At 37.8% G+C, this 15,320-nt stretch overlaps 1 long non-coding RNA gene across 1 annotated transcript in view; it reads left to right on the top strand.

The window, feature by feature from the left end:
- LOC122233187 overlaps window positions 1-13,480 on the top strand; it is a 31,954-nt gene extending 18,474 nt beyond the window's left edge. Inside the window, exons 5-6 of the long non-coding RNA XR_006210685.1 lie at window positions 12,992-13,167; window positions 13,295-13,480. This is a non-coding gene — a long non-coding RNA (uncharacterized LOC122233187). The remainder of the gene's footprint in view (window positions 1-12,991; window positions 13,168-13,294) is intronic.
- The last annotated feature ends 1,840 nt before the right edge of the window (window positions 13,481-15,320 follow it).

Below are 15,320 nucleotides of genomic sequence, written 5' to 3'. Positions count from 1 at the left end.
CCTTCCTACTGAAACAGATTTTCCTCATGTTGTAGCACAGAGGGCCATTGGCAGCCTCAGGCTTACCTGGGTGTTAGTGCCCACTGTCACAGAAAGAACTGATTCTTGGTGGGTGGTTCCTGATTTTTGATCAATCTGGCTTCAGCTATATTCCTATCCCTGAACAAATCACTTTAACTAGACTTCTCCAGTATTGCAATTGGTCACTCCTGTGTCATATCCTTACTTTAATACCAGACATAGACTTAGACCCACCAGAAATTCAGACTGAAAATTGGAGCAGATTTCCTCCACTGGACAAAGATATTTTCAGTATGTTATTTTATGTGATTACAACAACCTCATGAGAAAAAAAAAGAGACAATTTGTAGGAGAGGTAGCTTGGGAAAGTAGAAAGATAAGATAGGAATCTTAGAGGCCAGCAGTTATCAAAGTATTTCTCACTTTCCTAAATTGTTTAGCTCTGTGCCTTCAGTTAAGCTAAACGGCTTATAATGACCTCAGTTTCTTAATTTCTAAAATAAGTATGACACACATCATTATAACAGACATTAAATAAGACATAAAAAGAAAAAAAATTATACTGTTGTAATAACCCTGTGTAATAACAACCTCAAATTTCAGTGGCTTACAGTAAGTTTATTTTTCAACTCTATGATTTGACTTATGATTGTGCTCTGACTCTGCTTGGCTCTTGGCTATACATATATTCACATCTGCTCAGCATGTTTGCTCGTCCTGTGACCAACAGCTACCCAGGGTATCTTCTTCTGATGGCAGATGGCAGAAGCATAAGAGGATAGGGCAAAACATATAAAGACACCTAATGGCTCTATTCACATTATATCTATTGACATCTCATAGGCGAGATCAAGTGACATGGCCAAGTCCATCACTGGGGTAGGCAATACACTCTCCCTAGTCAGCTGAGAGGCTTTAAAAAATCACTTGGAAGAGGCCGTTGGTGTATAATTCCATCACAGAGAAGGACTAAAGAATTGGGAATAATAACCCAATTGACCAGAAAACCATAGTTGGCAATCAATTGATAAATAAATAAATAAATAAATAAATAAATAAAAATTATCATTGCAATTCACCCTTTGAAAAACCACATTAGATTTCATTAGGTTTTAGGATAAGGGATTTATGAATATGGAAAGTAGTTGAAATCTGACGTAACACTCTTCATTGCCTATTTGTCTCTATACTTCTTCCTGTGATCAGCAGGGTTCCCACAGTAGCTCTGCTTCTGGCTTCCATCTCCATTGGCACCTCACTTCCAGTATTTACAGACTGGCTACATACCACATGTCTCCTGAACCTTCTACACATAACCTGGAGCCTATATTCTCCCTTCTTGGTCACAGTAAGAACAAGTGATATCTGTCACAGCCATTTCAACAGCCCATGATAGTGTCTATCACATATGAGTTAGTCAATAAATAGTCATGGATTCCCCGGAAATAAATCCACATGATATGGTCAATTAATCTACAACAAAGGAGGCAAGAATATGCAATGGGGGAAAAAAAACCAGTCTCTTAAACAAATGGTGTTGGGAAAACTGGACAGCTACGTGCAAAAGAATGAAACTGGAGGACTTTCTTACACATTCACAAAAATAAGCTCAAAATGGATTAAGGACCCAAATGTGAGACCTGAAACAAAAATTCTAGAAGGAAGCATAGGCTGTAATCTCTCTGACGTTGGTGGAAATGATATTTTTATAGATATGTCTCCTGAGAAAAACAAAAGCAAAAATAAACTATTGGGACTACATCAAAATAAAAAGCTTCTGCACAGCAAAGGGAACAACCAGTAAAAATTAAAAGGCAACCTCATGAATGGGAGAAGGTATTGTCAAATAACATATCTGATAAAAAGTTAGTATCCAAAATATATAAAGAACTTATACAACTCAACATCCAAAAGATAAATAATCTGATTAAAAATGGGTAGAAGACATGAATAGACATTTCTCCAGAGGACATACAGACGGCCAACAGACACATAAAAAAGATGCTTAACATCACTCATCATCAGGGGAATGCAAATCAAAACAATGAGATATCACCTCACATCAATCAGAATGGCTAAAATAAAAAACTCAAGAAACAAGTGTTGGAAAAGATATAAGAAAAAGAAACCCTGGTGCACTGACAGTGAGAATGCAATACGGTCAGTATTGTCACTGTGGAAGACAGTATGGAGGTTTGTCAAAAAATTAAAAGTAGAACTACTCTGTGATCCAGTAATTGCATTACTGGGTATTTATCCAAAGAATACGAAAACACTAATTCAAAGAGATATATACATGCCTATGTTTACTGCAGCATTATTTACAATAGCCATGATATGCAGGCAGCCCAAGCATCATTCAATAGATGAATGGATAAAGAAGATGTGATGTCTGTGTGTGTGTGTGTGTGTGTGTGTGTGATGGAATATTATTCAACCATAAAAAATAATGAAATCTTGCCATTTGCAACAATATGCATGGAGCCAGAGTGTATAATGCTAAGTGAAATAAGCCAAAAAAAAACAAATACCATATGATTTCATTCATGCATGGAATTTAAGAAACAAAACAAACAAGGGGGGAAAAAGAGGAAAAAAACCCCTCTTAACTAGAGAACAAACTAATGGTTACCAGAGGGTTGGCTGATGGGGGAGTGGGTGAAATAGGTAAAGGGGATAAGCACTGAGTAATATATGAAAGTATTGAATCACTATATTGTACACGTGAAACTAATATAACACTGACTGTTAACTACACTGGAATTAAAATTTAAAAAACAGTCATGGATTCAATGAATGAAGGAATAGCCACCATGGCAAAGACCACTTGTGGTCTACCCAAAATTCACCCTTCCATTCTTCCTTCTTAATAGTAAACAAATTAAATTATTTTTATTTTTAAATTTACATCCAAGTTAGTTAGCAAATGGTGCAATAATTTTGGGCTCTTTCTTATTTGGGCTCTTTCCATACATTGGCTATTATTGACAGCACTGCTATAAACACTGGGATGCATGTGTCTCTTCAAAACAGCCCACTGTATCCTCTGGATAAATACACAGTAGGGCAATTGCTGGGTCGTAGGGTAGTTCTATTTTTCATTTTTTGAGGAACCTCCATACTGTTTTCCCGAGTGGCTGCACCAGTTTGCATTCCCACCAGCAGGACAAAAGAGTTCCCCTTTCTCTGCATCGTCACCAACATCTGTTGTTGCCTGAGTTGTTAATTTTAGGCATTCTGACTGGCGTGAGGTAGTATCTCATCGCGGTTTTGATTTGTATCTCCCTGATTATGAGTGATGTTGAGCGTTTTTTCATGTGTCTTAGTCATCTGGATGTCTTCTTTTGAAAAGTGCATATTCATGTATTTTGTCCATTTCTTCACTGGATTATTTGTTCTGGAGGTGTTGAGTTTGATAAGTTCTTTATATATTTTGGATACTAGCCCTTTATGTGATATGTCATCTGCAAATATCTTCTCCCATTCCATTGGTTGCCTTTCAGTTTTGTTCATTGTTTCCTGTGCAGAAGCTTTTTATCTTGATGAGGTCCCAATAGTTTTATTTTTGCTTTTGTTTCCCTTGATTCTGGAGACGTGTTGAGTAAGAAGTTGCTGCAGTTGAGGTCAAAGAGGTTTTTGCCTGCTTTCTCCTCTAGGATCTTGATGGCTTCCTGTCTTACTTTTAGGTCTTTCATCCATTGTGGGTTTATTTTTGTGTATGGTGTAAGAAAGTGGTCCAGGTACATTTTTCTGCATGTCGCTGTCCAGTATTCCCAACACCATTTGCTGAAGAGACTGTCTTTATACTATTGGAAATTCTTCCCTGCTTTGCCAAAGATTAGTTGGCCATATGTTGGTGGGTCCAATTCCGGGTTCTCTTCCAATTCTGGGTTCTCTATTCTGTTCCATTGATTTAAGTGTCTGTTTTTGTGTCAGTACCATACTGTTTTGATGATTACAGCTTCGTAATACATCTTGAAGTATTGTGATTGTGATGCCTCCAGGTTTGGTTTTCTTTTTAAGGATTGCTTTGGTTATTCAGGGTCTTTTCCAGTTCCATGCAAATTTTAGGATTGTTTGTTCTAGCTCTGTGAAGAATGCTGGTGTTATTTTGATAGGGACTGCATAGAATATGTAGATCTCTTCAGGCAGTATTGACATTTTAACAATATTTGTTCTTCCAATCCATGAGCATGGAATATTTTTTCCATTTTCTGTGTCTTTTTCAATTTCTTTCATATGCTTTCTATAGTTTACATTATATAGATTTTTCACCTCTTTTGTTAGGTTTATTCCCAGGTATTTTATGGTTTTTTGTGCAGTTGTAACTGGGATCGAATCTTTGATTTTTCTTCCTGTTGCTTCATTATTGGTGTATAGAAATGCAACCAAATTTTGTGCATTGATTTTATATCCTGAAACTTTGCTGAATTCATGGATCAGTTCTAGCAGGTTTTTGGTGGAATCTTTTGGGTTTTCCTTATAGAGTATCATGTTAACTGTGAAGAGTGAAAGTTTGACTTCATCCTTGCCAATTTGAATGCCTTCTATTCCTTTGTGTCTGATTGCTGAGGCTAGAACTTCCAATATTATATTGAATAACAGTGGTAAGAGTGGAATCCCTGTCGTGTGCCTGACCTTAAGGAATGATATTAGCAATAGGTCTCTTGTATGTGGCTATTATGATCTTGAGGTATGAAACTTTTATCCCTACTTTCTTGAGGGTTTTTATCAAGAAAGGATGCTGTATTTTGTTGAATGCTTTCTCTGCATCTATTGAGAGGATCATGCGGTTCTTGTCCTTTCTTTTATTAATTTGATGTTTCACATTGGTTGATTTGCAAATATTGAACCAGTCTTGCATCCCAGGTATAAATCCCACTTGATTGTGGTGAATAATTCTTCTAGTGTATTGTTGGATCTGGCTGGCTAATATCTTGAGAATTTTTGCATCCATGTTCATCAGGGTAATTGGTCTGTAGTTCTCCTTTTTAGTGGGGTGTTTGTCTGGATTTGGAATCAAGGTAATGCTGGTCTCACAGAATAAGTTTGGAAGTTTTCCTTCCATTCCCATTTTTTGGAACAGCTTCAAAAGAACAGGTGTTAACCCCTCTTTCCATGTTTGGTAGAATTCCCCTGGAAAGCCATTTGGCCCTGGACTCTTGTTTTTTGGGGGATATTTTTGATTACTAATTCAATTTCTTTATTACTGGTTATAAGTCTGTTCAAATTTTCTATTTCTTCCTGTTTCATTTTTGTTAGTTTATATGTTTCTAGGAATTTGTCCATTTTTTTCAGCCTGCCCAATTTATTGGCATATAATTGCTCCTAATATTCTCATATTATTGTTTGTATTTTCACAGCGTTGGTTGTGATCTCTCCTCTTTCATTCTTGATTTTACTTATTTGGGTCGTTTCCTTTTTCTTTTTGGTCAAACTGGCTAGGTATTTATCAATTTTGTTAAGTCTTTCAAAGAACCAGCTCTTGGTTTCATTGATCTGTTCTACTGTTTTTTGTTTTTCTTTTTTATTTTGATAGCATTGATTTCCACTCTAATCTTTATTATTTCCCATCTTCTGCTGGCTTTGGGTTTTCCAGCTCTTTAAGGTATAAGGTTAGATTATGTATTTGAGACTTTTCTTCCTTCTTTAGGAAGGCCTGGATTGCTATATACTTCCCTTTTATGACTGCCTTTGATGCATCCCAGTGGTTTTGGGCTGTGGTGTTATCATTTTCATTGGCTTCTGTGTACTTTTTAATTTCTGCTTTAACTTCTGGTTAAACCCCAATTCATTCTTTAGTAGGATGTTCTTTAGTCTCCAAGTACTTTTTTTCTTTTTCTTTTTGTGGTTATTTCCAGTTTCATAGCTCTGTGGTCTGAAAATATGCATGGTATGATCTCAATCTTTTTGTACTTGTTGAGGGCTGATTTGTGTCCCGGTATGTGATCTATTCTTGAGAATGTTCCATGTGCACTCGAGAAGAGTGCTTTTCCACTGCTTTAGGATGTAATGTTCTGAATATATCTGTTAAGTCTATCCGGTCCAGTGTGTCATTAAAAGCCATTGTTTCCTTGTGGATTTTCTGCTTAGATGATCTGTCCATTGTTGTAAGTGGGGTTTTGAAGTCCCCTACTATTACCGTATTCTTGTCAATGAGTTTCTTTATGTTTGTGATTAATTTATATATTTGGGTGATCCACCCTGGGGTCATAAATGTTTACAATGGTTAGATCTTCTTGGTGGATAGATCCCTTAATTATGATATAATGCCCTTCTTCATCTCTTGGTACAGTTTATTTTAAAATCTAGATTGTCCAATATAAGTATGGCTACTCCAGCTTTCTTTTCACAACCACTAGCATGATAGATGGTTCTCCATCCTCTTACTTTCAATTTGAAGGTGTCTTTAGGTTTAAAATGGGTCTTTTGTAAACAGCATATAGATGGATCTTGTTTTCTTATCCATTATGTTACACTGTGTCTTCTGATTGGAGTGTTTAGTCCATTGACATATAGAGTGAGTACTGAAAGATATGAACTCATTGCCATTGTGTTGACTGTAGAGTTGGAGCTTCTGGTGGTGTTCTCTGGTCCTTTCTAGTCTTTGTTGCTTTTGTTCTTTTTTTTTTTTCTTCATCTTTTCTCTTCTCAGAGAGTGCCCCTTAAAATTTCTTGCAAGGCTGGTTTAGCAGTTACAAACTCCTTTAGTTTTTGTTTGGGAAACTCTTTATCTCTCCTTCTAGTTTGAATGACAGCTTTGCTGGATACAGAATTCTTGGCTGTAAATTTTTCCAATTCAGCATGTTGAATATATCCTGCCACTTCTTTCTGGCCTGCCAAGTTTCTGTAGATAGGTCTGCAGCCAACCTGATCTGTCTTCCCCTATATATAGGTTAAGGACTTTTTTTCCTTTGCTGCTTTCATAATTCTTTCCTTGTATGTGTATTTTGTGAATTTGACTATGACATGCCTTGTTGATGGCTGGCTTTTGTGGAATTAATGGGAGTTCTCTGTGCTTCCTGGATTTTGAGGTGTCTTTCCCCAGGTTAGGGAAGTTTTTCACTGTGATTTGGTCACATAACCCTTCTACCTCTTTTTCTCTCTCTTCACCTTCTGGGACCCCTATGATTTGGATATTGCTCCTTTTTAATGAGTCACTGAGTTCTCTAATTATTATATTGTCTTCTTTTGTGTCAGTTTCCCTCTTTTTTTCTGCTTCATTATTCTCCATAAGTTTGTCTTCCATATCGCTGATTCATTGCCCTGCTTTATCCATCCAATGCCGTGGCATCCATTTGAGATTGCATCTCAGTTATTACGTTTTTAATTTTGTCCTGACTAGATTTTACTTCTTGTATTTGCACAGAAAGGGATTCTGTGCTTTTTTTCAACCCCAGCTAGTATTCTTATCATCATGACTCTAAATTCTGGGTCAGACATCTTGTTTATATCTGTGTTGATTAAGTTCCTGCCTGTCATTTCTTCCTGTTCTTTCTTTCAGGGTGAATTCCTTTATTTCATCATTTTGGAGGAGGGAAATAATTAATAAAATAAAACTAAATAAAATTAAAAAAAATTAAAAACAGCACAAAAAAAATCAAATAAAGGAAGCTAGATCCAAAGTGTGTTTTGGTCTGGTTGTAAAAAGAAGATTGATAGAATAGAGAAGAAAGGGAAAGACAAGAAAGTGAAAGGAAAAAAGGGGAAACAAAGTAGGAAAACGTTTGAAAAATTTTTTAAAAGCATATAATAAAATAAAATTAAGTGAAATTAAGAAAGTGAAATGGACTTAAAAAAATCAAAAAATAATTTTTAAAACTACAGTAGAAAAAAATCTTTTTATAAAAATGGAAAATAAATATAAATTTTTTCTCTTTCTGTTTCTAAGAACAATAATAAAAAAAAAAGAATGGATGGACCATTGAACAGAATGAAATCTGAACAAAATTACATCCAGTTTCCCCCAGAAGTCAAACTATGAAGCACTTTATATTTCGTACAGTAAGCAGGGGGAGAGATTTGTGGTCATTCTCTAGAGCTTGGTTGGTGCTGTTGGATGGGGCTTGGTGTAATGGCTCTGTTCTCCACTAGACAGCACTGCTTAGCTTACTGGGGTGGATCAGTGTGGCATGCCTATGTGTGTATGCACATGCACTGGGGAGGTGAAAATGGTGTCACCCAGCTTCCCAGTCTTTAGAATCAGAATTCTGTCCTCTTGCCAACCAGCAATCAAGCACCCCTCCTTTGTCTCCAGCTTCCATTCACTCTCCACTTCTATGCTGTCTGCAACGAAGCCATCAACCTGTCAAGTGGCACCTCCCTCACAAATTTTATCTCAGATGGGGAGGGGTTTCAAAATTCCTCACTTCTGAGGGCCCTGTGGCTTGAACCCACTCCAACTCTCTGGGGGAGGATCTCACCAAGTAATGGCTGGGTGCCAGCCTGCCTCTAGGAAAGCTCACACAACCGAGCCACTGCAGAGGCCCAGAGACTGAGGCCAGGTCCCAGCATGCCCCAGAAAAATTTTTCATGAACATGTAGCAGCAGCAGTTCAGGGACTATGGTAAATCACAACACACACATGGGGCCAGGCTTCACCAAACCCTAGTGTCTTTGTTCCAACACCAGTAAATGTGGCTGTAATCTAGAGTCTGCTGGGCCCTTTTACTGTGAATAGGCTGCACAGCCTCTACCAAATGTGTTCCTGCCTGGGGAAGAGCCTCTCCCTGTGTGGCATGAGGACCCCTATGACCTTGCTGTCTGCTCCTGGGGATTCATCCCTCCCACCAGAGCACCACCAGGTATAGAGCTGCAGAGATTCTGACTCTACGCTCACCTGTTTATAGAGTCCTAATGGTAATGAAACCTTCTCCTGTCTCCTCTCCTTTCTCCCTTCCCCCTTTCTGGTTCAGTTCCTTGCAGGTGTTTCCACTCTCTCTTTCTCTCCAGCTGCTTTCAAGGGGAGTGCCTTTCCTGTACTCTCCCCCTGTCTCCATCCTCTCTCTGCAAACAAAAACAGGTCCCCACCCTTCTGGACTTCTCTCTCTTCCAGTTCACCTCCCCAGGCCATGTATCTGCCAAATTCTGTGGCTCAAGTTATGCAGACTGTTGTGTTAGTCCTCAGATCAATTTTCTAGGTGTGCAAAATAGTTTGGTGCTGGTCTAGCTGCATTTCAGGGATGAAAGAAGCAGAGAATTTCCATGCTGCTCTGCCATTTTGGCTCCTCCCCATCAAGTCCAACTACATTTTCTATCTTCCCATGTGGCTAAGGGTGGTTAATGGAATGTGAATGAACAGTATTAGAAAATGCTACCAAAGTTATTTTCAAGGAGACCCTATCCCTTTGTAATTTCCCTTCTTCCTTCCTTTAAAGTGGTCATTTTTAGATTATGAACAGGCACTAGAGATGGCAGAGTCAGAAGGTGGAAAGAATGTAGGTCCCTGATGACTTTGTGAGCCCCGGATTATCAACCTCTGAACTTCTTATGTGTGAAAGAAAAGGGAACCCTTAATATGTTTATGTTACTGTTTCGGAGGCGGGGAAGTTCTGGTACTTGTAACAGAACACAACATTGTCATAGATTCCTGGTAGATGTTCATTGGATCTGATTTTGTTAGTGGAGACATACTGAACTCTCATTGTGAAAGGAGCAAAGGCAGAAATAGAATGAAGTTGGGGTACAATGGCTTTTTGGATATAATTGAACAGGAAACTTTGACAATCAAGATCACATCAGCAGTGAGCACTTTCTATTTCTCTCTACTATGATTTATGGTATGCTTCCCTTTTATATACACTAAGCCTTGTTATATATACTACCTCATTTATTCCTCAAAACAGTCTTTTCATATACTCAGCATTATCTCTGTATTATTTAATAAAATATTTACTACAAAACAAAGTACATATAAGTAATTTGTTCAAGGCTATTTAACCAGAGAAAATATAACTTGTTTGACTTCTAGATCCCATTGACATTTTAAACTCTATATACTATTACATATTTTAAAAATAAACAAGTATTGCTTGAAAAACAGACAAACCAAAAATAATTAACACCTATGATCTTAAGCACTGTAATATATTCCTTCTTGACATTCTTATACCTTGAATAAGAATAACTGGCCATTAAGGAAGGTGGGTACAGTTTATATTCCAGATAAACAGGGATAAGGCACAAAGCCACATTATCCATTAATTATATCCTACACACTGTGACCACCCAAAAACAAGGGTTAAATTGATTTCTTGCTAATTCTTCACTTTTTAGAAGAGGTGAATACATGATTCTCATGATAGCTATGAGCCCCTAGAAACTCTTCTAATATTTCAGACACTTAACCGGAAAGCAGGAAACTGTCAATGTCCTATTTAAAGAAAGAAAAGAAAAAGAAGAAAGAGAATGAAAGGTAAACAACAGGGAGAGGCAGAGATAGGAAGAAAGAAAAACATCTCCAAAATTGGATTAGCAATGCTACCAAATTGCTTGAATTCTGAACCACTTCAAGGCAAAACATGAACATGTATCTATTGCTCATCGCCTTTGAATACATAATGCATATACTTCCAAATATAGGATAACATGGAAAGAATTACAACTGTCACACAAATCTCATAAATGGACAGGTCTCCCCCACTTTTTAAAAGCTCACATCACACCACTTTGCATTTACGAAAGACCTACATTAGTGCCTGTCTTTGTTAACTGAAAGAAATTCAAACAGGATTTTCGCTTTTATGAAAAAAAAGGTGAAAAGCGTAAATAGCGTCCAGTGTTTGTTCCACAGCTGTTATAGAGGCAGCACACACTTCAAGCAGTGAGGGTGGCCCCACCCAGCTACTTCCCTGGGAATTACACTCAGCATCTCAGCATCAGCCACCAGAGGTCTGAGCTGTGTCTGTGAGCATCTGTGCTTGATTCCAATTTATTTTGTGCATTCATTAGCAAGATGTGTCCTAAATCATCAGAAAAGCCAACAAAAGGTTATTTGGGGGGTCTGGGAACAATTTATTCCATGTAAATTAATACCAGTTGCTTGTTTGCTTTGTAACATTTCAGTTTACCAAAGGTTTCATAGGAACACTACTTTAAGATAGCAGGGGAAACCTGTATTATGTAATTATTCAGGAAACATTTACTTATTTTCTTCAATATGTAAAATGTTACGCTAGGTGTGGTGAGAAGAAAGGCAAGGAAGATGAAGTTGTATAAAATGCAAATAGGGGCATCTGGGTGGCTCAGTCAGTTAAATGTCCAACTTTTGGTTTCAGTTCAGGTCATGATCTCACGGTTTATGAGTTCGAGCCCTGCATCAGGCTCCATGCTGCCAGTGCAGAGCCAGCTTGGGATTCTTGTCTCTCCCTTGCTCTCTGCACCTCCCCTGCTCCCACTCTCTAGCTCTCAAAATAAATAAGGACACTTTAAAAAAATGCAAATAATAAACTCCAAACTTTCACTATCGACAAAGCAATGACATGCAAAGCTAAATAATAAAAATAACTGCTGTTATGTGTCTCTCTACATGAATTAACTCGATTTTACAAATATTTATCAAGTGTTGACCTCATAGCAGACACTGTCCTAAGTACCCAGGGTATGTCAGTGAACAAGAGACAAAACTCACTGTCCTTTTATATTCTAAAACACGCCTTTGGATTATAGCTTTAGGTACAAAGATGGTGACTAGTTCTAGTCAATGAAGTATTAGCAGAAATAAGATGTCACTTCTGGGTTAAAGCAATGATGAATTGGAGAGTGCATGCAATGTTTCCCAGTCTCCCTCTTTCTCTGCCTCAGCAAAGCTAAAAATCACAGTTTGAAACTTGCCAGATCTATGTCTCTAAGGTATTACATGGCACAGAGTCCCACATCAACCCACGTGGGTTGGATACGAAACATAAACAAGAAAAAACTTCTTTGTTGTCATATGCCACTGAGTAGTTTAGGAGTGCTTATTACCACAGTGAAACACAGCATATACTGACTAATACAGAGGTGCATTTCTTACCATCTTTGTAGCTAATGCTCTTAGTCGTCTGTCAGCAGAAGGTACTTAAGAAATTATTTGAATGAATACAATTTCCCAAAGCAATGTTTTAAAAGGGTACAAAGGAAGGAACAATATATTTTCGTTTATGATATCAAAGAGGAATTTGTGGAAAAGGTGGCATTTGAACAAAGAAAGTGTATGGAATTCTGATGAACACTATAGCTTTTGGCCTTAACAGACCTGGATTTGATTCTCAGCAGATTAATCACCTATCCTAAAAAAGTTATTTAATCTCTCTGAGGCTCAGTTTCTTTATCTTTATAATGGAGGTTATTCATATTACTAAGTGCTTTGTGAAGATTAGATGAGAACACTAGCAAAGTATTTATATAATCTGATCACAGTAAAAAAAAAATGCGTAAGAATTTAGAGACACTGACTGTGTGGGATGTTTGGACCTAAGAGTGGGAAAATGTGGAGCTTACCTGGCAAATAGGTATATGTGCATTTCAGCTACAGCTTCTAGCATTAAACTTAGTAATTGTGCTTAGCATTTGTACAACATTTTACAGTTCCAAAAATACCTCAGCGTGAATCGTCTTGTGTTTTTCAGATCAACTCTCTGAGAGTTGTTTAAGACTTGGCATTTAACAGACATGTATACTGAGGTTCAGAAACATGCAAATAATCATCAAAGCACATTAATGGCAGGGTTGGAACTGAAGCTTCTGTTTTCTGATATAACACTCAGTGCCTTTTGTTAGGATTCCAAGTATAGAAGGAGCTCAGTACAAATCACAAAACCTTCTCTGCAAGGCATCCCTACTGTTTCACGATCAAGGTTCATTTACACAACATTGCTCATCCCAGCTGTGCTTGTGATGAAGTCCTGCCTTAGCCAACCTGATGTCAGATTTCAGAAAGCCTATAAAGTGGACTGCAGGAATAAGTGAATGGTACTTCTCCTTTTTACAGTTCCTTGTCTCCGTAATTCCTATATGTATGTTTTCCAAATCAATCCATAACCTGAGGGCAAGGGAACCTGTTTAAGCAGATTGCTTAGCAACCAACCAGGAGAAGGTGGACATGTTAACAGGAATCCTAACAACAATATTTCCTCCTACTGACTTCAACTTCTGAAATAAACACAGGTAATTGCACTGACTCTTTCATAAGTCTGGGTTTATGTTCACATGTGTCACATGTTGGTTTGCAAATAACTACACTTGTTGATTGTTCTCCTGTACAAGACATGACCCATACCAATGTGAATTGCAGGTGCACAAGATCTCGGATTCTTCCAAGGAGAGCAATTTAAGATCTCCCTGCCGTGTTACTTCAGCTTCACATCTGCGAGTGCTGAGATGCCCTCATGAGGTGAAGAATGCCTTGAGTAAACCAGGACCAAATAAATACAATTTTTGTTAAGAAGAAGTCCCAGGGGTGACAGCTGAGGGATCAAGCATTGAATCTGGACTCTTATGGTTTTGTAGGAGTTTAGAAATGGAAGGTGCTTCATTTCCATTTCCCTCCTTCGGCTTCTATGCCACCATCTCCTTATTCAAAATTAATAACATCACCACCTTTAGAAGATGCCTCTCTTCTCTGAGAATTCTTCCCAAATCTCCTAGGGCTGGATACCTGGCTTAAAGAAGACACAGAATAGTCTGGCCAATGGCCTATCTGTCTATCTCTTCAACCAATTTCAAATAAGATAGGACAGACGTGGAGACTGAGGAAGTGAGCATATTCGGAGTAAAGCACTAACGTAAGAAGTTATGAATAACTATTTTCCCCCTGGAACTGCTTTATTCCTCTGACTTGGTTGTTGAACTTTTCCTTAGATTATATGAGATACACCATTAACCTTCCAAAGTTTTTCTTCCATTTACTTAAAAGAATCGAATAAGGCTCTACCTTTTTTCCAACCACACTGTCAATAAGACATTATTAATTTAATTAATTCAGGATGAAAGCTGATATCACCTTTCACTGGCCTTTTCTCTCTGAGGTGCCTATGCAAGGGGGCACCTGACCAGGGGCAAGACCTCATCATTCTACCTCTCAAATCTATTCTCCACTTTATACATTCCCACAGCTCTGGTCTTCATCTAGGGTTTCAACTTAACTAGTGTTCCTATTTCTACTCTTGCCTCCTTCCAGTGAATTCTCTGCTCCAAAGAAGAATCCGTTTTAACAGGGGGAGAAATTAAACCAGCCTTTACCAAATCTCCCATTTGTTCAGAGATTTCATATTCCTTGCCTCATGTAATCCTTTCTAAGAATTACAGTTTTTTTCTTAATCTTTACGCTCATTTTACTGATGAAGTACTGTAATTGAGACGCAGACATAGTAAGTAAACTTCTCCTGGTCACATAGTTGGTAAGTGATGAAGTCAAGCTTCAGACTCAGGCAGGCAGACTCAAGGACCCATGTTTTCAACCATTTGCTAATTTACTCCCTAGTAAGAGGTGAGCTTTAAAGATATTTTACAATCCTATATACTTAGTGAGGTCAGAAACGGTAAAAATCCAGATCTCTCTGACCCATGCCCTTCACACTATACTGTGTTATGCTCATGCCATCCCCTAGCTTAAAAATTCCTTTGGCAACCAACATATTTCCTTTTACTGGCATCAAGTCCCTTATGATTAGGCTGTAACTAAAACTTCCAGTCTTTATCTCCCATCTTCCTTGCCTTTCTGCCTTGTATATAAACCATCTTTAACCATTTTTTTGGTCATTTCCCTCTTTCACATTTCAATGTAGCTAACTACTATCCATCAAAATCTAGCTTTAATGTGTGTGAGCAGTCTACAAATTTCCCATTAAACTCAAACTATTCACCTATTTGGAAGCAAAACTTTTCATGGCTATTCTTAAATCACCTATTATACAGGAAAATGTGAGGGGGGGGGATAGGGGAAGAATATAGCAATCTTAAATAATTATCATTAATTCTTAGGGAAGGAGAAAGAGTTCACACAAACAAGGTCCCTGAAGCTTAATCTTCACTGTTGTCTATCATATTCATTCTTAAGCTTCTCTAGAGTTAGGAATGACTTCTATTCTTACTACACTCCAGTAACTAAAATTCCATTCTGCATGTAGTAAAAACTCAATTTTATTTTTTAAACTATGTCGGTTGATCTTTTTTTTAATCCACACTTTACTCTATGATTCATCTCCGCCATTCTACACATGGCTTTGAATAATCTTAGTGACACTAATGATGTGGTGCTCTACCAACTTGAAGCAATCAACACCCAAGGTGAACCCTGTTATTCACCAGATGTTCTAACA

This window comes from Panthera tigris, chromosome D4 (assembly GCF_018350195.1).
Source record: "Panthera tigris isolate Pti1 chromosome D4, P.tigris_Pti1_mat1.1, whole genome shotgun sequence".
Classification (NCBI taxonomy): Eukaryota; Metazoa; Chordata; class Mammalia; order Carnivora; family Felidae; genus Panthera; species Panthera tigris.
This window is presented reverse-complemented; position numbering and strand designations above follow the sequence as displayed.